At 41.7% G+C, this 24,868-nt stretch overlaps 1 protein-coding gene across 5 annotated transcripts in view; it reads left to right on the top strand.

Annotated features, from left to right (window-relative positions):
- GLI3 (GLI family zinc finger 3) overlaps positions 1-24,868 on the top strand; it is a 580,106-nt gene that overhangs the window by 228,246 nt on the left and 326,992 nt on the right. For 3 of the 5 annotated variants that reach the window (XM_060247672.1, XM_060247670.1, XM_060247668.1), the window contains exon 1: positions 10,901-10,922. The exons of 1 other annotated variant lie outside the window; for it this stretch is intronic. The gene's annotated coding sequence lies outside the window, so the exon portion shown is untranslated. Of the gene's footprint in view, positions 1-10,900; positions 10,923-11,586; positions 11,609-24,868 lie in introns of those variants that run through there. One more of the 5 variants, XM_060247669.1, reaches the window with a different exon arrangement.

The raw sequence follows: 24,868 nt of genomic DNA, 5'->3' as shown, positions 1-24,868 counted from the left end.
TTAATATTGAAGGCAAGTAGTGCAAGTTAAAGTTGAGCACACATTATTAACATTCGTAGAGCCCAGGAATTATGAATATCAGCAGCTGTGAATATGATAAAACTGTATTTCAACTTAACAGTATAGTGATTGAAGGCAAATCCTTAGGTATCTGTGCAGGGGTTAAATAACCCATTAACATACATTTACCTTTTGATGCCTAAGTCATTTCTGTATTTATCAGCTTGGGTTGGTGTGCCAGTGGTGCCTCTTCTTGGGAAGGAATGGCTCTATTATACTTATCCATGTTCTGGTAAAGCCAAGTTTAGTTAGTTGCCCTGACCTGGATGGCCTAGTCCAGCCCAATCTCATCAGATCTTGGGGGCTAAGCAGAATCAGCCCTGGGTGGTACTTGGGTAGGAGACCACCAGGGAAGTAGGGTCACTCACTATGCAGAGGCAGGCAATAGCAAACCACCTCTGTTCATCCCTTGCTTTGAAAAAGCGAAGGAGGTTCCCATAAGTCAGCTGTGACTTGGTGGCACTCCACCAATGGTGTGGCTGCCTTTCAAGATCTCTCAGAAACTTCAGTTCAAATGTGGCAAGAGGGACATGTTGCTGTGAGTGTATTGCTTTTGTGTTGCCTTCCTCTCCCCCAACATTGTGTGGAGAAGAAAAGAAGGCACCCACTCTACCAGCCACTGAGAGGCAGGAACATTGTGTCTGCCCTCTTTTCTCCTTGCACTGTGATGAAAAGCTGCTGCCCACCTCCTCACCTCTCCCCACCATGGTCAGGCAAAACAATAAGGCATAGCAGAGATAAGGAGGAGCTGCCCTGCCCCTGCAGGAGGGAAAGGAGGAAGCAGGCTCCCTACCAGCTGCCCACTGGGGCCAGGAACACCTCCCAGGGCAGACTTTGAAGCCATAGGTAGGAGTTGAGGGTGAGGCAACAAGGTTGGTTGATGCCCTTCCACCACTGGCCAGTCACAAAGTATGCAGAAGCAGATCCACCAGTGTGCATCGTTTTAGAGATAAATGGAACCTGCAGGTTTCTTTGGAATTTGGTAGCAGGGCTCAAATCAAATTGGAGTCTCAGGGTTCAGACATGGCTCCTGGTAGGCTGTGAATAGTTTTGTTTGTGCTGAACAATGGATCATTCGGACAAATGAATCAAGCCAGAATCAGCAGTTAAATGAGGTCAGATGAGATCTCTTGGCTCTTCAGGTCATTTGATGCCTCATGGGCTGAATGCTTCAATAAATTTTCTCTAGCAGTAGTGCTATATTGCCTCAAACCCTTATGCCTCAACACTACACTGGTGGGATGAAGGAACATAAATAGGTTCCCAATTCCAGAACCACCACCCAACCCTCCCTTCCTGATACCCACATTGTGGCAGTAGTACTCACCTTTAGATTGCTTGTTCCCTTCTACCATCCAAGACAGCTACTTGACTGCTTTATTATGCCATTTCTATGAATACAAAGAATTCATTTACAGATATCATTCTATTTAGTATTGGAAGGTAGATTCTGTGCCCCCCCCCCCAGAAAGTGATTTATCTCAGGTGTGTCCTCTAGTAAATTTGGGTTTTCTGCTGTGCAGAATTCTGTTTTAAACATATGCTCTAGGCTGAGCCATGTGCCACCTGAGGACTTAGGACCGTCTTTATCCTTTCATAGAACAAGATTTGAATTCAGTGGCACCTTTAAGACCAACAAAGTTTTGTTCAAGGTACATCTTCACTATCTGAAGAAGTATGTTTGCACATGAAAGCTTATCCCTTGAATAAAACTTAATTGGTCTTAAAGGTGCCACTGAATTAAAACTTTGTTCTACTGCTTCAGACCAACACGGCTTCCCACCTGGATTCGTGCTTGTGTGTGAGTGTTCGTTGAACTCAACAGGAGCTGCACACAGTTGGTTACATGTTGTTTCTTGTTCCTTTTCATCATATAGGCTGATCCCATGGTCCAATTATATTGGGTGGCTGTTCACAGTAACTTAGTTGTTATCCTGTGCACTCACAGCAGTGCTGTCAAAAGCATAGTAATTGCAATGGAGTCAGCACAGTAGCAGTGACCACCATTCTCTCAACAAACTCCTTGCCATCCACCAGTCACAAAGGCATAAGAGACACAATTGCACTGGCTACCAGCTGAGTATTGGATTCATTTCAAGGCTTTGGTACTGCCTTTTAACGTGGCTGTGATGTAGCCACATTAGCCGAGCATAAGAGATACAAATCACATGGCAATGCTTGGAATGTTATGATGATGTCAAAGACCCATTCCCAGCCCTCATTTCGCAAACAGAATACTGGCACTATAGCCAGAAACTGCAGGGGTCTGAATGCCCCTAACAGTCCAAACACAACCAGCAACAGCACATGAACAGCCCTTTTGTCAGAGAGGAACAGGGAAGTTAAGAACTGTCACTGAAATCACAGAAGTGCTCTGTGGGTTAAGAGGCTTATATATGAAACTGCAGTCTATAAAGTCAAATAATTGATCCATCTAGCTCGCTACTGTCTGTGCTAGCTAGCAGCACTTCTCTAAGATCTCAGGCAAAGCAAGTTCTTTCCTAGCACCTGAGATCCTTTTAACTACAGATGCCAAAATAGGGTTTGAACCCGCGTCCTCCTGCATGCATAGTCAGTGCTCTGTCCCTAAGCCATCATTCCTTCAAAGCATGCGGTACTCAAATTCTCTGTTGCAACAGAAAATACCCATGAGAGGATGAAGCAAAATACAAGTTTCAAACTTCAGTAAAGGCTGAAAAACAAAACAGATCTCAACCTTTTCCTGTATATTTGAAGAGGAGTCCTCCTTAACTCCTCTGGCAGGCCATTCCACAGAGCACGTATCATGGTGGGTAAGGTACGTGCTTTGGCAGAGGACGAATAGTCAACCCTGAGAGGGGATGGTAAGAAGTAGCCAACTGGAAGAACACAACTGTTTTTGCATGGGGTCATACACCAACTGATGGTCCTTGAGATATGGGTCTCAGGTCATGAAGCAGTTCAAAGGTTACTATCTCTAAACTGACTTTAGAAACAATGTAGCTGTTTTAGCGCAGGTGTAATATACTTGTTCTGCCAAACACCCAAGAACACAACAAATAGATATTTTTCAGAAATTGATATTTCTGATTTACTTTTAAGGGTTGCCCCATGTGAACTATGGGGCATAGACTCTGGCATGGCTTTTTCAGTTGCTGTCCCCATATTTATGAAATGGAACCCTCCTTTCACATCTTCTGGAGGAAAGTCAGAGCATTTTCATTCTTCAGTATCATCATTTGGAAAATATCTTGGGCTTGTAGTACCATCTTTTCAGTGTTCTGTGATGTGGCTGTTTTCATTATATTGTAATTAAGCTGCTTTGAGTGTGGAAAAGTGGCATATAAATGCTCTAAGTAAATAAATACTCATCCATTGCATGAAGTTATACGGAATTTTGTAGTTACTGTTTCTGGGCAAGGAAGAAATATATCATGAGTGTTTACCAAGCATTGTAACTGTATGCAAAGTGTTTGATAAAGATGGCTGTGGTTGCCATTGCCTTCTCCAAAGTAGGTTGGGCAGTTTGCTGGGAGTGATGGTTTGCGACCAACCACTTACTCCCTGAATGTGTAGTTTCTTGATGGGGATTACTGCTACAGAGCTGTGTAAAGGAGGATTAATGAGTCAGTGCAGTGTGAGAGGAGCTGCTCTGTGGCAATGGAAGTTGAGCCTTCTGTATACCTCAGGCTACTTCGGGGCCATGGGTGCAGGCAGTTCATGAGGGCTCATATTTTTTAGTTTGGCCTCCCTCTCCCTGATGAGTCCTCCAACCCCATTTGAGTGGTTATGTGGGGTGTCTTATTTTGCAGTCCCAGTTTCAGGAATGGACCTGAGGTTCTTGGTGGGTTGATGGGTTTCTTTCTGCAGCCTTCAAAATGATCTGAGAAGATGTACTATTTGCAGATACACCTACCAATTTAAGAAGATATTGGATTTATATCCTGCCCTCCATTCCAAATCTCAGAGTCTCAGAGCAGCTCACAATCTCCTTTATCTTCCTCCTCCATAGTGGATACCCTGTGAGGTGGGTGGGGCTGAGAAAGCTCTCTCAGAAACTGCCCTTTCAAGGACAACCTCTGCGAGTGCTATGGCTGACCCAAGGCCATTCCAGCAGGTGCCAGTGGAGGAGTGGGGCATCAAACCTGGTTCTCCCAGATAAGAGTCTGCACACTTAACCACTACACCAAAGTGGCTCTCTTTAACTTGTTCTTTCTCTAGCCAGGCTCTGAAATGCAAAAGTTTACAATATATTTTCATGAAAATAGGTATGCTTGATGGCTAGTGCTCAAAGGTAAAACATAGAATCATGTGCTAAATTTTATTCTAATATATCAGTGTTCAAGAGAGAGTTAAACATTACAAGCAAACAAACTGAACTAGCTAACAAATGAAACTAGTTAAAGTAAAGGGCTCCATTTGCTTAGCTGGTTAAGTTACAATGACTCTGAGTGATGGAGCTGGGGAAATGAGAGATGTAAAGCTTGTTTTGCAGTGGGCTTGGTGATCTGTTCTGTGAAGCAAACTCTAACCTCCATAGGCAGATGAATCTCTTACTAAGGAACATGATAGCAATGTTGGGAGGTTATAATAAATCTGCTCCCAGTACAGTATTTTTGACAATAAGTCAGTCCCCACCCCCAATCTAGGTAATGGAAATAATGACACAAACTTTCTGGAACAGATATGAAAGATTGTTAGGAAGGTTCTTCCTTCAACAGAGAGTTACCTGTTTTCATTTTGTTTTGCTGAAGGGCCTAGGATATTCTAAGCTCCTGCTAAGTATTTCAATTGTCAGGGTGATGAAACATTTATATTATGTTTCAATTGGCAAAAGTCACTCTCTTTAATTTTTTTTTGACCTGTTAAGCCATAAAGCACCAGAAAGTACTGTTCCCCTTCTCTCCAGGTTTTCATATCTGTGATCCTGATCTGCCCTAGGTCTTTTTTTTTTTTTGTATGTTAACTGAAAGTCAAAACACCCTAGGTGCTGTCTGGAGAAACGCATGATTAAGTTTCACAGAAATCAAAGGAAATAGTAATTAAACTGTACACTGTCTAAGGGCTTTTTAGAGAGAAACAAATCCATGAATGGGAAGAATGTGCTGGGGGAATGGAGCCTCACATTTGCAAATTCTGGACAGCTACTTTCTTGATGCATAGTAATCTGTGTAGTAACTTCCTACAGCAGGGGTGGCCAACGGTAGCTCTCCATATTTTTTTTGCCTACAGCCAGCATGACAATTTTTGTAGGCAAAAAACATCTGGAGAGCTACCGTTGGCTACCCCTGTCCTACAGTGTGAGGGCTGGTTCACATATGGATGTGTAACACTTGATCTCTTGTCACTTTGGAATTATTCAGATATGCATATATGAATGAGGCATTACAGATCATATGCAGGGCCTCTCATTGGTCGAGAGAGGCCTGGACCACTTCCATTTTCTGGGGCTCCCAGCAGTGGCGGCAGCAATAGTGGGAGGGGTTGGGGAGCTGTCAGCTCCAGGCCTTGTTGCAGCTGATGAAGGAGGATATTAATTCCTAGTGTGGTGGTTAAGAGAGCCAGGTCATCATCTTCTTCTCTTTCTCCTCTTTCTTCTGCTGCTGCTGCTGAATGGGTGGAGTGTCCTGGTAATGGGACACAAGTTTAAAGCTGCATGATGAACATCTTTCAGTTCTATCAGTGTATCTCTGAGATTGTATGTATAACCTGAATTGGAGATAATGTCAAAAGCCTAACTTGGGCTGGATTCAGAGGGCCAATTTGAGCCGACATAGGCACTTCCCCCAAGTGGATTAAAAAGTCAAGGTCAGACAGGTACAGCTGCTGCCCATTCCATTCTCACACTCACCCTGTTCTCTGATGTCTCTGAGACAGATCAAATAGCTATCAGTAGGGAAGTGGTAGCAAAATCTTCTGCCACACCACTATGTTTCCTGGCATCTGACTGCAGGAACACACAAGCAAGGCGGATCGGTGGTGTGAATCTGCCAATCTGCTCAAGGCATTCACTGGTATTCTTTTTTTGAAAATCACTGTCATGTAGCGCATGGCCACACAACCATCTGTGGAATAAATAAAACCACTAAAAATGTAAGGGGAAAAAAAGAAACCCAAACCAAGCTAAGGGGATGGAGCGCATCAACCATGTGACCATGCCAAAATGCCCCCCTTGCAATATACAGATGCCTCTCATGGAGTGTGTAAATGAGATTTGTCAGTTTCATTTTGGAGTGGCACGATTTGAGACATCTCCTGGTCGCATGGAGCTGCCCATTTGTACCCAGCCTTTGAGGTCCTCTATGAATGTGAGGCCTGGGTCAAATGGCCCTCCTGGCCCTCTCTGTAATAGACCCTGATCACAAGTCTCAGACAGAGCTTTTTGTATCATCTCGTATTGTCTGCGGGTCAGTGTTGATCCATGGATAGTCTAACTGCTGCTTTTACCATAGGGATTAACATTATCATAAATTTCACATGCAGGTATGCATACAAACATGCATAAAACATATGGAATAGGACTATCACGAAGCAAACTCACCACATTAATTCTATCAATAATCTTCAGGTTCTTAAATCCTTCTGGTTACCACCATTTACCATCAGGGGTGGAAAAATGCAAATCTTCACTTGATTGTTCCATTATAAGTAAAGTCATGAATGAATGTCCATGTGTGAACCAGCTCTTGAAGACTCTCAGCTGAATGTGTGAAATGTCTCTATTAGGACAAAAGAGTCAAGGCACACAACCAAGTTATTTCCAGGGATGTTCTGCTGACTAGGGCTTGGATCGCAGGAACAAGTTCTAAATAGTCTGTTGTGGAGCGCACTTCCTCTTGTATTAGCACATCCAGGGCATTTTTTGTAGCAGGAACTCCTTTGCATATTAGGCCACACACTCCTGACCAGGGCCGGCCTGCCCACTAGGCAAATTAGGCATTTGCCTAGGGCACTGGCAGGGTGGGAGTGCTGAATTTGGCCCTCCCCCTTGGCAAATCCTAGTTTGCTTTGAGGGCTGTTGCTCCCCAGCCTCATCCTCCCTCCCTCACCATTTCAATACCTGGGAAGGGGTAGTGGAGTGCTAAGCTCCCTGGGCTATTTAAAGGCCCCCCCCCCACTATCAGTTGATCAACGGCTAAAATGGTGCCAGAGATTCACGGCTCCAATGCCAGTCCTCCGGTGCTATTACTGTCAGTGTGGGGATGAGGGGGCGGCAGCAGCAGCGGGAAGGACGAGCGAGCCACCAAAAGAGCGGCTGTCACCTCCTCCTCCCCCCTTCCTTCCTGGATCATGTAGGAAGGAAGGGGGGAGGAGACAGTGGCAGCTCACTCATCTTCCTCGCTGCTGCTGTCCCTTCAACCCTGCACTGATAGTGATTGTGCTGGAGGGCCGGCAGAGGAGCTGAGAGCCTCCGGCGCTGTTTTACCTGCCAATCAGGTGATTGGCAGGGGCGGGGCCTTTAAATAACCTGGAGAGCATGGTACTCCACCACCCCTTCTCAGGTATTGAACTGGTGAAGGGAGGGAGGAGGAGGTGCCACAGAGGGGCGGCAGACGGCAAGTCTCTACTTGCCTTCTCCTGATGTAGCCAATTCCTCCTGGAGCTTACAGTAGGTCCTGTACTAAGAGCCCTGTAAGCTCTTGGAGGACTGGTTACATCAGGGGTGTGTGGCCTAATATGCAAAGGAGTTCCTGCTACAAAAAAAGCCCTGAACACATCCATTTGTACAAGAGTTCATTTAATCCCATTGATCTGGGACAAACATAAGTGCTGTACAAGAGGAAGCACAGTTCATAGCAGACTCTAATGCACGTGGAACTTGTTCATAGGCTACAGACTTACGGCAAGAAGTACTGTTATTGAAAAGTACAGTCCTAAACAGTATTACACCCTTCTAAGCCTACTGACTTCAAATCTATTCAGAATTGTACCGTTAATAAAATAAAACAAGTTCTTTTAGAAGTATTTTTTAAATAAATGGTACAATATAATTTTTAAAGACTTTAGTGTAAGAGGTAAATGGTTAATTGCATTTTCCATTTCAGGAAGAGTGTCTAACACCTGATCAAATTATGTATTCCTAGATACCACTCCACATACAAACAAAATACCAGGCTTGTTTAGACTCTTACTGTACTGGAAGTCTATAACCAGAATACAAACTAGCTCTTGGTCAATGGGGTGTGCACTGAACTGATCAGATCTGAAGTCAAAGCTGAGTTGGTGTTAATACTTATTTAGATTCTTCTGTGTATCAGGTGTATTGTATAATGTCAAAACTCTGGAACGGTTTACGAAGAGATTTTTGTAACATACAAGAATAGACCTGTCTGTCTACTGCCACGTCAGATTGATTTTCAGGATTATTGTTATTTTCCCTTCAGATGCAGAAATTTAATATTAATCCTTTTTTTTTAAGTTAACAACACCCCCAAGTTATTAATTAATTTGTCAAAATATTTATAACCCATCTTCCCTTATGGTGCAGGATGGCTTCCAAATAATAATTCAAAGTACCCCAATTTAAAGCCAACAAAATAAATCCCCAAAGACTCCGCAGTGAATTCACTGGATAATGTATATATCAACAGTCTAGTCTAGTTTTTATAAATAGTCATTTAGGAGGTAAAGCTGTTTCTAAATTGTAACATTTCAGATTGCATGTAGGGGTTCACGTGATTCTTGATCCTCTCCCAAATCCTTATAGTAGAAAAGTGATGTGTCAAGGAGGAGGCTTCCTAGGCCCAATTTGTAGTGCTGGTATTTATCTTGAAAGCCGTTTGCAGCTTGGGGCCAGCATAACTGAAGGACCGCCTACTACCATATCAACCTACCCACTCTGTCCATTTTCAGAGGCCCTGCTTCAGATGCCCTTGCCAATCTGGGGCTAGACAGGTGGTAATCTGAGACCTTTCTCAGTTGTAGCATCAAAACTTTGGAATTCCCTCCCCTGGGAGATTCATCTATGTCCGCCTATCATTGTCTTACACAAGTGGGTAAAAACTTGGTTTTGCTTGGTATTTCTTCAACTAACTGTTAGCTCTCTTTCCTGTGACAAAGTTAGAGTATAATAACACCTTTAAGACCAGCAAAGTTTTATTCAGGTTGTGAACTTTGTTGGTCTTAAAGGTGCCATCGGACTCTAAATTTATCACATTTCTTCAGACCAACATCATGGCAACATGGCTACCGACTTGAAGCTCTTGTTCCTGTTTGTGTGTTTTTATGTATTGTATATTATTTTTATTTGATTGTTGTTTGAATGGGAGACCACCAAAGAATTCCAGGGTTGCTTTGCAGAGGAAGGCACTGGCAAATCACTTCTGTTAGTCTCTTGCCTTTAAAACCTTACTGGGTCACCATGAGTTGGCTGCCGCTTGATGGCACTTTACACACATAAACACGGCACACATTATATTGAGGACCTTGCATTGGATGGAAAGGTGGCAAATAAATGTTTTAAATAAAATGAGAGTAATTTCCTCTATACACTGGATTTTCCTGTCTCAAAATGCAGACTAAAAAAGGCTGCAACTAAATAAATATTTATGGAAGGGGAGAATTCACATTGTGTGAGCTTCTGAAATTTTAGCCCAAAGCGGTACACTCATAAATAGGTTGCACCTCAAGCTACCATTTGTGACAACTGAAGGGTCAATGAACTATTACTATGGACAAGTTGCCTTGTTCAAACAACCTGATACCTGAGTAAGGTCTAACTGGCAGATTGTTTGATGGGTATGCAGTGCCCCAGTTCCTTGGAAGCTACCTTGTTCAGATTGTTCGGCATTTCGCCGGGCCTTGATGGAACAAATATTTTCCCCTGGATGTGCCTGTATGAGAAAGAAAATCAATTAGCTGAGGTCTCAGTGCTTGTATTGGCATCTTCACCTTGCCTTTGGGATATATCTTGAGACATAATGGGCCAGTACTTCCACGCCAGCAATGTCTTTTTTAAAAGTAATGGAAGATTGTTGAGGCCTTAAACATGCTCAAAAGCCACAAAGCGTGACATTAATCCCAGGTCATGTATAAATGACAAAATCTCTTTTCTTTAAAAATGGCCTCTCTCTTCTCTCTCTCTTTAAAAGAAGAAGTTGGAGAGATTGGGGAGAATCCTCTGACATGCCTGGTTGGAGCCCACGGATACAGGCAGCCCCAAAGTCACTCTGAGGGGAATTTGTGACGGGCATTACACGGGACAGCAGAAAGGGGCTGGAAGTTTAGGAACGCGAGAGGGAGAAACCGACGCCTGAGGGAAGCGTCTGCCAGGGAAGAGAGGGCTCTCCCGCTGTCCCTCCCTGCCGAGGGAGTGGCTTCTTCCGTGGAAGCCGGAGGAGGGGAAGAAAAGTGTGGAAAGATGAGGAGAAAAGAAGGGGGGGCTGGCTGGCGGTCCCAAACGCCCCGCTCTCATCCATTTTGCCTCCGGGGTGAGAACACCGTGGCCTTCAGTCTCCCCCACCCCTCCACAGTCACTCACACCGATTCCCGCCATTCTCTCCCTCCCGCCTTTTTTGAATAAATGAAAGCAACCGAGCCCCGAGCAGGCCAGCGGTCACCAGAGGGGAGGGGATTCCTTCCCTTCGCCCCCTCCCCACGTGCAGCCCCGCGCCGGCAAAGAAAGTTGAGGGAGCCCAACTAGTCCCGCTGCCTGCCGCGGGTGGGGCGGAGGGGGCTGGAGAGCCGGGAAGTAAGCCGCGCTCCCCCAGAGGAGACCTTCTCTCCCCTCCCTTTGCACGGAAAGGCGAGGAGGAGGAGGTGGCGGAGCTGGGCAGGCCGGGAGGGGGGGGGGTGAGTTAGCGGAGGAGGAGACCAGGACAGCCCCGGAACATCTGCAAAACTTGGCTGAGGGCAGCGGCAGCAAAGGACAACTTTTCGAACACGTGAGTAGGAGCGCCGAATATGTTTCTCTTCCTCCTGCGGCGGAGTTAAGAGAAAAGCAGGCAGGGCGACGGGGACGGGCGGGGGAGGCGGTGTGAATGAACCCGCTCGGAGGGCGCAGGAGGAGGAAGCGGTGGCGCTGCTGGGGCGGTCGAAATCTGTTTCTGGAGGGCGAGTTCTGATTTTGGGAGTTCTGCTCTCCATTCTTTCTCTTCCCCTCCCCTCCTTTCGAGCTTGTTTGTTGTTGAACCCAATCAGAGAGATGTCACTCCGGGTGAGTTTGAGTGACTCAGAAGGGATCGGATTACACGATCCCTGGAACTGATGTTCAGATCTTGATGGGGAGAAATCCGCGGGCACACACACACACACAAACGAGCGAGAGGGAGCCGTACGTGTGTAAGCAATATCAAACAACATTGAACACACAGAGACAGAGAGCCCTCCTCCTCCTCCTCTCCCCCTGCCCAGACCACCCCCCTCCCCCCCAGCCTCTTCCCACTCCAAAACAGAAGCAAAATGCCCTCATTCATCCTCGGGGATCGGTGCTGGTGAAGTGTAGGAGCCGGCGATCGCGCATTGTGTGCGCCGCGGCATCTTGCGGGAGAGAGAGAGCCCCGGTCTGTTTTGTCTCCTATGGGAAGTTTGGGGCTCCTCCCGACCCCAGCAGAAGCAGCGGCTGCAGCAGGTACGTAAGTCGCGAGTTTTGGAGGCAAGCACGCCTGGGCGGGGAGGGGGGGGAGAGAGGAAAAAAGTTCTTTGTTTAACTTGCGGCGCGCCTGGCAATGCTGGAAAGAAGCTAGAATGGATTTTTAAGGGGGGGGGGGGTAGAATTGCGGGAGGGGAGGAATGGGGAAATCCTTTTTCTTCTTCTTCTGTGTTTGGTTTCTCATGCAAGTTGACTAGATGGAGAGAGAGGCCGGGAGGGAGAGCAATTGAACGGCTCTCGAGTGGCAGGCGGCTCTTTTTTGGGGGAAGGGCGATCTGCGGGTGCAGCCTTCTGGACGCTCGCTTCGGGAGTCGTCGGTCCCGTGGAAATCTGCGGAAATCTGAGTAAGATCAGGCTGCTGCACCCAGGCAGAAAGTGCGGGATATTTCCCCCCCCTCCCCCTTTGGACTTGCAGTCTCTGCCCGGCTGCACTCTGAAAGGATTTGCAGGCTTAAGGTCCCACAGTTCAGTTGAACTGCACATTTTGCAGGCTTGAAGCAGCTGCTTGGCCGTTTCCAAAAAAGAAAAAAAAAAAGAAGGAAGGAAGGGGAAAAAAAATATCCTGCCAGCAGTTTCTGAGGTGACTGGAAGTTTGCCACATCTGGAAGCAAGTGATCGGATGTGGTACTGTACACAACCTTGTGCTATTATTTGTAGTGGTATGAAGGATGCCTTTTTAATCCGCCCCCCCCCCACTTCCAAAGTTTGATTCCTGTGCTTGAAAGTTTTGGGGAAGAAACTGAAGTGGGAGGGGAGATGAGGGTGAGGCTTCTCACTCATAACTGGAGGAAGGTGGAAATTCTGTTTTTAAACTTTTAGCTGTTGTTGTAAAATGAGGAAAAGATCCTGTGGCTACTACTTCAAGGCGAGTTAGTTTCTTTTGGCCTGAACTTTTGGACCCAGGAGTATCAGATGCTTGGATTTCCATTGTGGTTAGTTGAGACTGGCTAATTTTCTGGCAAGGTGCAAACCGGAGCTCCTTGGTTTTGAGTATTTTTTCTGTTGTCGAGACATCTCTCTTTCTCTTTGGTTTTTGGCTCCCTCTTGTAAACCTCATTCATTGGATGGGGAGGACTGCATGGCTGGGGAGTTACATGAATTGCACCCAGCAGTTAACTTTCTCAAACTTGGAAAGAAAGCTGTTGGAGGGGGAGGCCTTGGGCGAAAGAGGCAGAGTAAATAGATGAAAACAAAGCAATTTGGACAAGCAGTCACATCAAAGGAACCTTAGAAGGCTTCAGCAGAGAATCTGTTTTGTTATGTTAGTTTAGCCCTTCAACTTTGGGTAGTTCCCAATTGCAGTTTTTCTAACTGAGAGGCTGCCAATTGGTTATTGTCCCTTGCAAATACCACATCAGAAATAAGAGTTGTTGTTTTTTTAAACACCCTATTCTCCCAGCCCCCAATAATTTGAATCCTCTGGTGTATCGTGTTGATCCCATCCTTTGGGTCTAGTGTTTGTGGCCTTCTCCCAGTTTATATGTAGAAATATTTATGTAAAACATTTTCTCACTGCTCTTTGCCAGCTGTTCCACATTTTCCAGCTGCCACTTCAGTTTGAAATGATGGACCGTTTGCATCTCAGCCTATAGAGACTGTTTTTTAAAAAAGCTCAAGGTATGGGTGGCTGTCCATTTTGGCAAGTTAATGTGTACATCCCATTAAATAAGCCTGCATTGGCTAGCTGGCCATACTGTAATAACAATATGCATTAAACTTTTAGGATTTTTTCCCCAGGCTGTATCCATTTTTGTAGCTTGAGCCTGCGATTTTGAGTTCATTTTCAGGGATCACATTAAAACCCAGTGATTTCCAATTCTTTTTGAAATACGAGGTTCATTAAATTACTAATTGTTTTTATAAGAAGGGCATTTGATTTATTCTTTTTCCATGTTCTGTTAAAACATGAATATGAGATCTGGTTTGATACAAATGAACTCCAAAGACCAACCCAAGTTTATTTTTGGGAGGGAGCAGTGTAAAAAGTATAGAAAGATGACCCCCCCAAATTATGAGCTGAGACTGTTTGGAGCAGTTATACAATTACATTCTTAATTTGGAAAGGTGCCTTAGTGATTGATATCTGTAATTGTTTCCTTTAGGCTCTTTATTAAAAATTAATTAGGATCTGACAGTTTATTAATTGCATATCTCAAAAATTATTTTGAAAGAAAGCAATTTTGAAAACAAAGAAATCTGAAACCTGTAACATACTTTCTTAACACCTCACGGTAACTTAGTTGAAGCTGTGTTGTGTGTAAAATCTAACAGTGAATGTCTTCAACAGTGTAAACTGTGTGTAAAGTATTTCAAGAATTTATGAGATGAAATTTAATGCATGATGCACTGGTACATAATTTTTAGAAGATTGTTTTATAGCCTGCTTTAAAAAACAAATGTTAAATAACTTTGTGCTGGTTTGTAAGAGGAGACTACTTTTTTGTTTAACTGTACGGATATCATCTGCACGTTTCTCCAGAGATTTACTCCTGACTACAATCCTAAAAAGAGTTACAGCGTTCTAAGCTACTTGACTGCAGTTGACATAGAAGAGTATAACTCTGTTTTGGATTGCACTGCCATTCATGTAGAACATTTGCAGTTTAGGTAATGGTTAGGGTTTGTGCCTGAGTACACGCTTACCAAGTTCCAATGAAATCAGTGAGATAAGAGTTACTTTGAAATAATTGTGATGAGGAATGAGGTGACAGAAATCTAATTATTAGTTAAGGAGAAGGTGAAGGGTGGATATAATTCTTAAAAGAAAAAAAGCTGGAAAGTAAGTAGAATTTGGGTGTGTGTGTTCACATACAGTTTAGTTTACATTGCTGCACATGGTCATCAGTATAATAATGCTGAAATGTTTGTTTCCAGAAGAAAAAATAAATCAAAGAAGATATTACACGCATTATCTTGCAAAACCCCCAAAAACAAACAGTGGTGCAAAACTTGTACAGTAGCCAAGACTCAACAGCCTGCAGAAAAGTCTTCTGAAAAGAAAATGGTTTGTGGGATATTTGAAGCATCTTGTAAATTTTAATTTTGAATCATACATATTTGAAAAGAGGCAGTTTTCTCAGCACAAAACCGAGCTTCTGCAAAATCAAATAATCAAAACACTTTCTCCAAACATTGAAAAGTTTAATAAATGCATGTGGGGAGGGGGAACCAGCTTTCTTCTGAAGCCGCTGCCTAATCCCCCATTGATCCCAGTGGAGTTAGGATGTCTTTCTTTGCTGCAATTATTATTTATCTTTATAAATAGTGCTTTTAAGAGTGTAAATTGTTTACAGTTCTTATTTCTCTCTTTCTTGCTTCTAATCATGGATAATTGCTAGAACACATCAGCCTTGCTACTGAGGTATTTATTTGATGTTAGAGAGCATTTTAAAAAAACTTTTCCACAGTTTTCTCTCTGAGTAAAGCATCTGATGCTTGTTAAAGATGGGGATCCATTCTAGTAAGGGGGAGGCCTGAGAGTTATGAAAGGAAACGGTTTAATGGCCATTGTTGCATGCACTCTGGCGTGAGGAGAGAGTAATGTACTAAGAAGAAGCAGACTCAGAGCAAGAGTGAATCAATGAGTCATGAAATCCTCAGGAAGACCTTAGTAATGGAATGTTAATGCTTTTAGACTATAGTAGATTATCTCAAAAGTCAGAGTTTTCTTCTGTATGCAATTGTGGTAAATCCTCTAAGCTAAAGAGATACTTTGAAGAAGGCTTTCCTATGGCTGGCCCTCATATTCTGCAGTTTATTTGAAGTGTCATGAAGTCAAGACATATTGTAAGAAATTAAGATGCTAAACTGACCCAGAGATCCTTTTGTTCAATAAACATTAAATGGCTCAGTTCTAATAATTAATTTCAATTGGTTTTTTAATAGAGTGTTTTTAAAATACACCTTTTGCTTTATTCTCCCCATTCCCCAATATCTGCTCCCTTGTTTTCTTGCCATTGGGCTTCATGTGCTTCAGCTTAAAATTCCAATAAAAGGAGATGGAATAAACAAAAAAAAATGGGGGGCACATAGCAAAACTTTCTTTCCCCATCCAAGTTTTCTGAGTGTATTTTCCTCATCTGTACTTTTATTTGATAGGTCTGTGAAATAGAGCTGTAGACTGGCAAAGACTTTAAATGAAATTTCACACTTTGATGATTTTTTTCAACTTTGATATATTGACAGCAAAAGGAGCTGCAAAGCTTTTATATAACTTGAGCAGTAACGCCAAGCAGCAGTCAAACGTCTCTCTGCATTTGTGTTTAACTGCAGAAGAAAAACATGTCCATGGGCAGCTGAGGTTCTTATCAACTCCCTAATCCCAGATCCCAGCAAACCTTGAGGGCATGCCTCAGATCTTGCTGAAATCATTGTAGACTCTCTCACAGTTTGGAGATTAAATATGCTATGTGTTCCTGGCTCCAACAACAGTTTTATGAGCTTACTAAGCTTCCTGTTTTAAGATCTTTCTTTCTCTTTCTCTCTCTCTTTCCCCCTGAAGTTTTTAGGAGCTGCTAAGGGCAATGCTGTCTGAGCTAAGTGGCTCTTGTTAATTTAGAGACACTTCAGATATTTCATTCTGACTATAAAAATAGTCCAAATTGTTTTAAAATTTGGAAGCTATTTACATTGAAGAAAACAGCACCACCACAAAAAAGAGATGCTGTTGGGGGTGTTAGTGGTGGTGAGGGGGACATGCTATTGCAAAGTTTTACACAATACTTGATTTATGGGATAATGATGATTGCTCTGTTTACGAATTAGACCTTTTATGCTGGGACTCTAGAAGTGAAGCAGACTCTTAGCGCTTGCTTTCTCACTGGTTATTTTACGGGTTCTGGAAAAAAAATGTTTTTACACCTTCCCATTCCCCCCTCCCCAAATCTGTCCCACCTCAAACAGTAAATTGTAACCATTCATGCCCTCTAAAAGTGGGATACTTTCCTTTACACCCCTCCCAAATTGGAGAAAAAGCTATCTCACATAGCCTTCTGGATATTAATTTTCCCATATCTGACAAATAAGTTAACTCTTAAATTTCATTTCCTGCAATCATGTTTATGTATTTAGTATAAGAGCGGCCTGTTAAAATAAGGGAAATGCCTATATCATTGTTCAACAACATGCGTCAAGTTATTCCGAAGGGAACTTGAGCCAATTTTGTGCTTAAAGGTTATTCAGTGAATGAAATTGTGAAAGCCCATTTGTCAAGGTACTGCATGGTTTCTCTTAGTTTTCAACCTCCAAATTCATTGTCTTCCTGGCTCAGTCATTAGTCATCAGTGTATTAGTGATGCCTTCAGGCAATGCTGCCCAGCACTTCTTCACACCATTGTAGCTCTAAAAGTGTACTCTGCCGACTTGTAGAATTACTGCTCTGATTTCCACATGGCTAGGTTTTGAGGTAAGTCCCCTCCCTCCTTTATAGCTCACTAAGTCCCTACTTTCTTTCAAAGGCTGCCTTATGCAGATATCTTTTGTAAGGGGTGATGGTGGCTCTTAAGGACTTCGTTGGCTACATCCTGTGGGTTTGTTATGGCATGAAGAATAATCTTAAATTGTATACTTTGCTCTCTTTCTGTCGGCCTCATAGCTGTTTAATGCTTTTATAATTTATTCCATTAACTATGATCATTCATAGTTAATGTAAGTCCTGGTTTTAAAATATTACAGTTAATATTTAGTTAGTTTCTGAATACATGCAGTCCTGCCATGTACATGTTTTATTTGGGAGAAAGTCACACTGAGTTCATTGGGACTTGCTTCCTGATAAGTAAATATTATTGAAGCCAATGTAACTTAATTCTGAATAAATGCATTTGGTTTTAGCTACAATCCTGTGCATGCCAACTTTGCCAGTATCTAACCTGTGCATTAGATCTATTCTGCAGTTTCAAACTTGAATTTTTCTACAAATCATTAGGAAGAAGAGGAGGAGGAAGTAGCTGCAGAATTCTATGATTATTGTAGGATACTTGGGGGATAATTTCTATTGTAGCAAGCAGAATGGCTCTCTGTCATTCCCTCCCTGCAGCATTGCAAAATCTACCAACCAAACCCTCCTATAAAACATTCTGATACTTAATCTCCCCTCCCCCCAAATAAGACAAGTGTAAAGCCTAAAATGAAGTTTAAAAGATGTAAGGGGGGGGGAGACTTTATAAAGTTCCTTTTTTTTACAATTGAAGTTCTTCTTGGTGTGTAAAGTTAGTCACTCTCTTTACTGGGAAGGTGAAAACATCTGGGTTTGCTTAGCATGTGAAACTGTGCTAGATAGAATTCCAGGAGTTGACCCCCCCCCCACCTTCTTGATACAAAGAAATCATTCCTTAACAGATCGATTGGTAAAAAGTGTGATGCTGGGTGCTAGTGATTTGCATATGTAAAATTAGAATATGGCCTTGTACAAGCTGTAGTAACTTTGTCATAGCCCTGTGTCCAAGTCTATTGTATGTTAAGTATATTTTTAATTGAGCTCTGTTGCTGGACCCTGATAGATTTAAATTACAGTGTGATTGGGATTGATGCCGTAAAGCAATACATCAATGAGAATGGAAAATAAGCTGTACGAAATTCCTTGTGCCACTGGGATTTGGCAGTTAGTACAAGGGAGAGAGGTACTTTTGGCAGCCATGGCTTTTGTATTGTTGATTGAACAATAGAAACCAGGATGCAAATAATTTTAAAAATTGCTGGTGTTTGTACTTGATTTAACAGATTGTGAGAATGAGCAGGAATTGGTGTCTTTTGCCACCAGCTCTGTCCACCAGTAACTTTGCATACAAGCATGTCTAGTAATAACAGCATCTGTGGAACAGTATTAAGGCCTGTTATCATTGCAGCAAGAGATGCTGATTGTCCTCTTATGAGATGTGTTCTTACCCTTTCAAATCTGTTTTGGGAAACCAAGATTATAAAAAGACTTTTACAACAGAATTGCATATTGCTGAATGTAAAGATTTTATCTCTCTTTTTGGGGGCATGAGCTTATATTTTAATGAAAGGATGTTAGTAGTGGCTTGTGAGAATAATTTAAAATATGCTTCATTCAAGGTTTATCCTATCAACAAATAGGTAAATGTTCTCTTCCCCACATAAATGTTTTCTCTCTCTAGTATTATGGGATTGTAAATAGAGCCAAACAGGATAGCTTTGGATGTATTTCTTGGAATTCTTTAGATTACATCAAACAATTTAGATGGGACCTTTCTCTCCAGTTTTCTGCAGTTGTCATCTATACTGTGGCATTAGAATTACCAAGATACAACAGATCAGAAAAATGAACAGCTCTCTCTTTTTCATTTAGGTATAACATTTATGAATTCCTGGCCACTTGTTCTATATCTTTTTCTTTTTTAAAGCTTGAATATTATATAAGAAAGCATGGGGTTAAGACAGGGAGTTCAAAAGGAACCCAAAGGATGTTCTAATTCAAGTTAGGCATGGAATTCATGAAGACCCTCTTGTTTCATGTCAGTAGCAATTTTAGGAAATTCTGGGTACCTTGATCAGCTGCTATCAAGAGGACTTCAGAAAGATATGAGCAAATCTTGTTAGGACTTTGGTTGGATATGAATTAGACTGTGTTTTCCACTAAGGTACAAAGATCACCCATGCACTTAAAAGTATCTGCTTGGTAATAAGTCCCAAAGAGTTTCGATTATGTTTGTACCTATGCTTAGAACCAGGATGTTGAATACTTGGACACTTTAAATTTTATTTAGAGATGTTTCTCCCTTACATAATCTAGGGTCTAATCTGTGCCACTTTTGCACAGGTGAGCACATATGATTAACTCAGAGAGAAGATTTTTAAAAAACATGCGGGCTGGTTGTGGGAATGGCATTTTAGGTAACAAAATCACAGCATCAGATTCTGAGATTATAGCCTAATTGAGTATTTTATATTCCATAATGCCAGCATTAGATTTTTATTCAACCAGACAACTAAATACCTAAAATGCAACCAGCCCTGAAATTGTTGCATTAATTTTCAATAATAGCAATTGAGTTCAGTCCTTACTTAGGCAAAATATTCCTTCAGGCAGTTAAAATCTGAAAAAGAACTCCAGAATGGGTTTCTGATTTTATTTTGAAGCAGGATTTCAGCTCTTAAAACAATAGGAAAACATTCCTAATCAGCATCTAGCTAATTGCTTCCTTTGGATTTAGGCCTGTGGAACAACAGTTAATTTTCTGTAGTATACTGTAGAAGTCTATAGACTAGGAAGAATCCCAGAAAGGATACTGCTGCTGTCTTATTTGGAACTTTTACTAGGCTTGTTTAAAGCCACTCATCAAGTCACCTGTGGAACTTAAGAACTGCCTGGGGGTGATAAAATAGAATCTACAAAATGTAGATTTTCAAATCCCCTTATTCAACTCTTGAATAAGTAATAGTTTGTTCAGGTAGATGGACTGGTAAATTGCTTTTCTAAGCTAACTTTTGCAGGTCTGTTTGCAAGACAGCCAGGAGTCATTTTGTAGGAAAAAAGGTGCAGGAGCATTTGCATATGCCCCAGGATCTATGTGCAGCAGAGAGAGAAATCCCAACTGCATCCAGACCATGGGTCCTGCTGAATTCAAGCCCTGAAGACAGCATTCGAGTACTTCCTTGTTGTAGATTTTTTTTAAGTGATTTCTCTAGGGTGTAGAGAGCCCCTTTACATGGTTACTTGTTCAGGGAACCTCATTAAATTATGCTTTGTTATTGTTGTTCAGGTTTCCTAATGATGTTTTGTTCTGCCTAACTGCATGCATTTGTTTTGGATGCTGTGTTGTTGTGTCCACCAGTTTCAGTGTGTCCAGGATGGAACCAATTCACCATTTTTCACCTTTTATGCTTAAAGGATTTTGAAAACTTTAAAAAGATCTGGATAAATGTTTACAGAACCAACACAAAAGAAGGAAGCAAGCAGAATTAATAGCTATTTGCATTTTAATACATATAGATATTATAACATCAGCATCTTTTTATAGATTGAATTTGTTGTTGTTCAGTTGCACAGTCGAGTCCGACTCTTTGCGACCCCATGGACAAAGTCACACCAGGCCCTCCTGTCTTCCACCATCCTCCGAAGTCTGCTCAAATTCGTGCTTGTTATAAAATCTTGGCAACAGAAAGTGTTTGAGAAGGTTTCCACACTTGTATCACAAGAAGAAAGTAACTGCCTTGCTGGATCTTAGCAAGGTTCATCAGATTCAGTCTTTTCTTCTCAACAGTAACCAGCCATATGCTTTTAATGCCATGACAATGAGGAGAAAGGTTTTCCTTCTTTTTTGCATCTAGTACTTGATATTTGAAGGCATTCTCCCTCATAATATTGAGGTTCCATTCTAGTGTCATCGCTAATTGCCATTGATGTATTCTTCATTTCTTGTTTCTTGTTTTAAAGTAATCTTTAAAAGGTATTTGTACTAGTAGCTATCATAATACCATGTGGTAGTGAAATCTCCATATTAATTATGTGCAGAAATAATTCCCTTTCTATCTGAGCCTATTCTTATGAGCTTGATTGTGTGAACTTCCCACATTATAGTATGATAGAAGCAGAATATTTTTTCTTGTATCCATTGTCACACACCATATGTAATTTTGGTAATCTTGGGTGTGAACTCCTGTAGTTCTCTTTTAACAAAAAGCAACAAGTCCCAAATTATTTTTTTCTGTAGGTAATGTGAGCTGATCCCCTTGACCATTTTATTTGTCTGCACTTTATCTAATCTACTTCTGCTTCATACCCTTTTTATTTTAATTTTTATGTTGTATTGTTTTATTTAAACAATACAGGTGATGGCAAGTAACGTAAACTGGGTTTCAGTTTGTTCCAGAGAAACAGATTGGAAACTAAAAATGATTACAGCTAATGAGATCTTTCAAAAAAGTAAAGTTATTAGAGGAATATCTTATCACTGCTTATTTACCAAAATATCCATTTATTTTTAACATTTATTCATTTTACAGTTTTTACCTGTCTAGTCAGCTATAAAAGCTCTCAAGATGCATTTTAAATTCACCAGAACATATAAAACATTAACAGGGAAGAGTGGACACCTCCCTAATCTATAAGAACATCTGGAATACAAATGGCCATTTTGGTATGAAGGGTAGAATCTTGTCTGTAGTTCAGGAGATTTCAGGGATATAATAAAAAGGAGGAAGGATATATATATGTTTCTGCAGATCTTCCTCTCTGTGTTAGATAGCATAGAAACAGGAAGACTTAAATCACACAGGTGTTTCTTAGCTCCTTTTCTTCTATTGGTGCATCTGTGTGAAAACCAGAAAGGCAATTTTAAATGTCCTTGTGCACGTGTGAAAAACAGATTGAAATGGGCATGTCAGTTTTCTGGATCAATTTGCAGGACCTTCAGGAAGGTCGATTTCAATTGTGTTCCTGTCTGTCTGTATAGTACAGTTTCCATATTAGGAATTTGTGAATTTCTTACCTAGAATGCATTGACTGCACTGGTAAAATTCAGAATGCTTTGCTGTCCTAAACTCACTCAACTCTGTGCAACAAGTCATTGTTATGTTCAGTTGTACTGAGAGCACAAGTGCATGAGATCTAGAAATCTGTGACTGAATCACCACGTGGCATTAGTTTTCTTTGAAAGCAGTTGATGGGGGCAGGATACAATTTGGATGAAATTGCCTGTGTTTTTTTAGTACTAGGGTTAATAACAGTTTAGAGGAGGCTTTTCTATCCAGGAAATAGTACAGGGGGAAGGGTTAGCCCCCCTCCTACCACACTGTGATGGTCCTGATTTAAACTGGTCCTCTTTCATAGCTTCCTTTAAGGAAAGAGAAAGACATTGAGATATCTTCTCTTCCTCCTCATCTCCTTTATTGGCATATTCAATTTTACAAACAGTACTAAAAATAAGGAATGGGCTAAGTAAAATAAGGCCAACAAAGCCTTATTAAAAAGGAAAAAAATGTTTTTGATAGTAATGCTATATTATATCCTGATGAGTTCTTATGGTCTACCTTCTCTGTGACTTCAGGAAAACTTATCATTTAAAAGTCGGCAGACCTTAATGTGATCTGGAAGACTTGACATACCATCTAAAAGTGAATCAGTATACCTAGTGCGAAGATCTGTATATAAGCGACAATAAAACAGAATACGTGCCACTGACTCAACACACCTAGAATTGCAAGGACAGAACCTGGCCGAATATGCAATCTTACTAAACCTACCATACAAACCTGCTGATGGTAAGACATTGAAACGTGCTAGAGAGAAAGCTCTTTGGGTTTGGGGAGCTTGTAAAAGTTACAGGTCGGCAGCCATCTGTCCTGTCAGAAGAGGGATTTCAAAGTTAAGAAGGGAGCAAGTTGTATGGGCTAGACTATGAAGTTTTTGAATTTCAGTAGCAAGAATCCTGTTTCATTAATTGCTATGCACTCATAAAGAGGAATATGGCCAGCAAGTCTAGAGGGTACCAAGGGACAAGATCTTATTCTCAGTATAAGCTGACCATTTGGAAATATTTCTTGGATAAAACTCACTAGGTCAACAAAGTGCAGATGTAACCAGAACTTGATGATCATAAGCCATGCTGTGGTTTCTACTATATTAAGGGCAGTTTCCAGATGAAGTGCTGCGTATAGTACGCAGTGTGGGATACCCATAACTTTCCATAAGAATTCGGATTGCACATCTTCTGTGGTCTGATCAAAAGCCCTTATCTGAATTGGGATCCCATACAATAACTGTGGAATCACTTTGCTCATAAATACTTTTATCGTAGTTGGAATAAATTGGTTGCCTTTTATTGAGAAAAAATGAGCTATGGCTGTGGAAGACATCTGATCATGAATGTAATGTATGAAATGGTCATCAAAGGATAGATTAAATGTCTGATTCAAATTTGTGTTCAGACGTGAATTGACTGGGTCGCTTTTGAAAATTCATGGTTGTCATCCAGGTACTCTCAGGGTACAACTAGACAAGATGTGAATTTATTTGTTCCCTGGATGAACCTGAAGGACTGTGAGTTGTGGGAGGTTACCTAGTCAATTTGTGTCTGAACAGGAATTTGAACTGGCCTTTTAATCTGCCCTCTAGGCACCATTTCACACAGGATACAGAAGCAAAACCAGACTTGCTACAGAATAACAACCAGCTCCAGACTGCAGCCAGTTTCCCTGCCTAGTGTACCTACATTGTGCCTGTATGTCATTCTTGTTTTAGACTTTTCTGCACACACTTAAAAAAAAATCTAGATGTGCTCTTAAAAATATACTGTGTGAAGTATCCTGATATGTCTACTCTGATGTAAGGATTTTCTTCCTACAAAAAAGTATGCATCAGAATTGGAATTTGCAGGAAGGGTCTTCTGGATTGGAACCAGCAGGAATTGACTTTACATGCCTGCAAATGGGCAATGTTGAGGTTGGTGTTTCCATAGAGATCATTCAGAAAATATGTCTCAAAACAGGGAGGAAAGGAGGTGGTTTTGTTATGACAGTTTGTGAAAGTGAAATGAGGAGCATGGGGTTGAAGTGTGATGTCATTCTTGTATACATTTAAGGAGGGCTTGTTGATCAGTGGTTGAGCATATACTTTGCATTAAGAAGGTTTTTAGTTCAATCCGCAGCAACTCCCAACTGGAATGATCTTTGGAATGAGATCTGAAACCTGGGAGAACCAGCGCTGGTTGGTGTGAAGAGTGCTTAGGCAAGGTGGACCAATGACCTGACTTTAGCAACTTTCTCTCTTTTTGGCATTTTTGTATTTTTATGTGCATATTTGTGTGTGCGTGTGAGAGAGTGCATGTGCACCTGGAAATCATGGAAGTCTCTGGTGACTGACCCCTACTGGGGGCAAAGAGGATATTCAGATAGGTAGCTGGATAAAACCTGTCCCTGTCTCCAGCTCTGATATTCCATGGAGGTCTTCCATCCAACTACTCACCAGAGTTGACCCTGCTTAGCTTCAGAGATCTGATGAGATCGGGCTTGGCCTGGGCTGTCCAAGTCAGGGTTGCAACTTTTTCTTGATGAGTCTTCTTTTCATTTCTTCACTTAAATCCTTTTGCGTTTGCTTCATCTTCCCCCTTTGCTGCTCCCATGCCCTGCTTTCTTTCTCTGTCTCTTTACTTCCTTCTGTTCTCAAGTCTCCCTCCTTTCCTTTCCTGAATGGTCAGCTTTCTCTATATGAATCACACACAGTAGCCACACTGAGGGTACTGCAAACGTTTAAAGAAAATTACTAAAATGGAAAAGTGTAAA

The sequence above is a fragment of the Heteronotia binoei genome, chromosome 10 (genome assembly GCF_032191835.1).
Source record: "Heteronotia binoei isolate CCM8104 ecotype False Entrance Well chromosome 10, APGP_CSIRO_Hbin_v1, whole genome shotgun sequence".
Classification (NCBI taxonomy): domain Eukaryota; kingdom Metazoa; phylum Chordata; class Lepidosauria; order Squamata; family Gekkonidae; genus Heteronotia; species Heteronotia binoei.
Note: the sequence above shows the minus strand (reverse complement) of the source record. Positions and strands in the feature narration are given on the sequence as shown.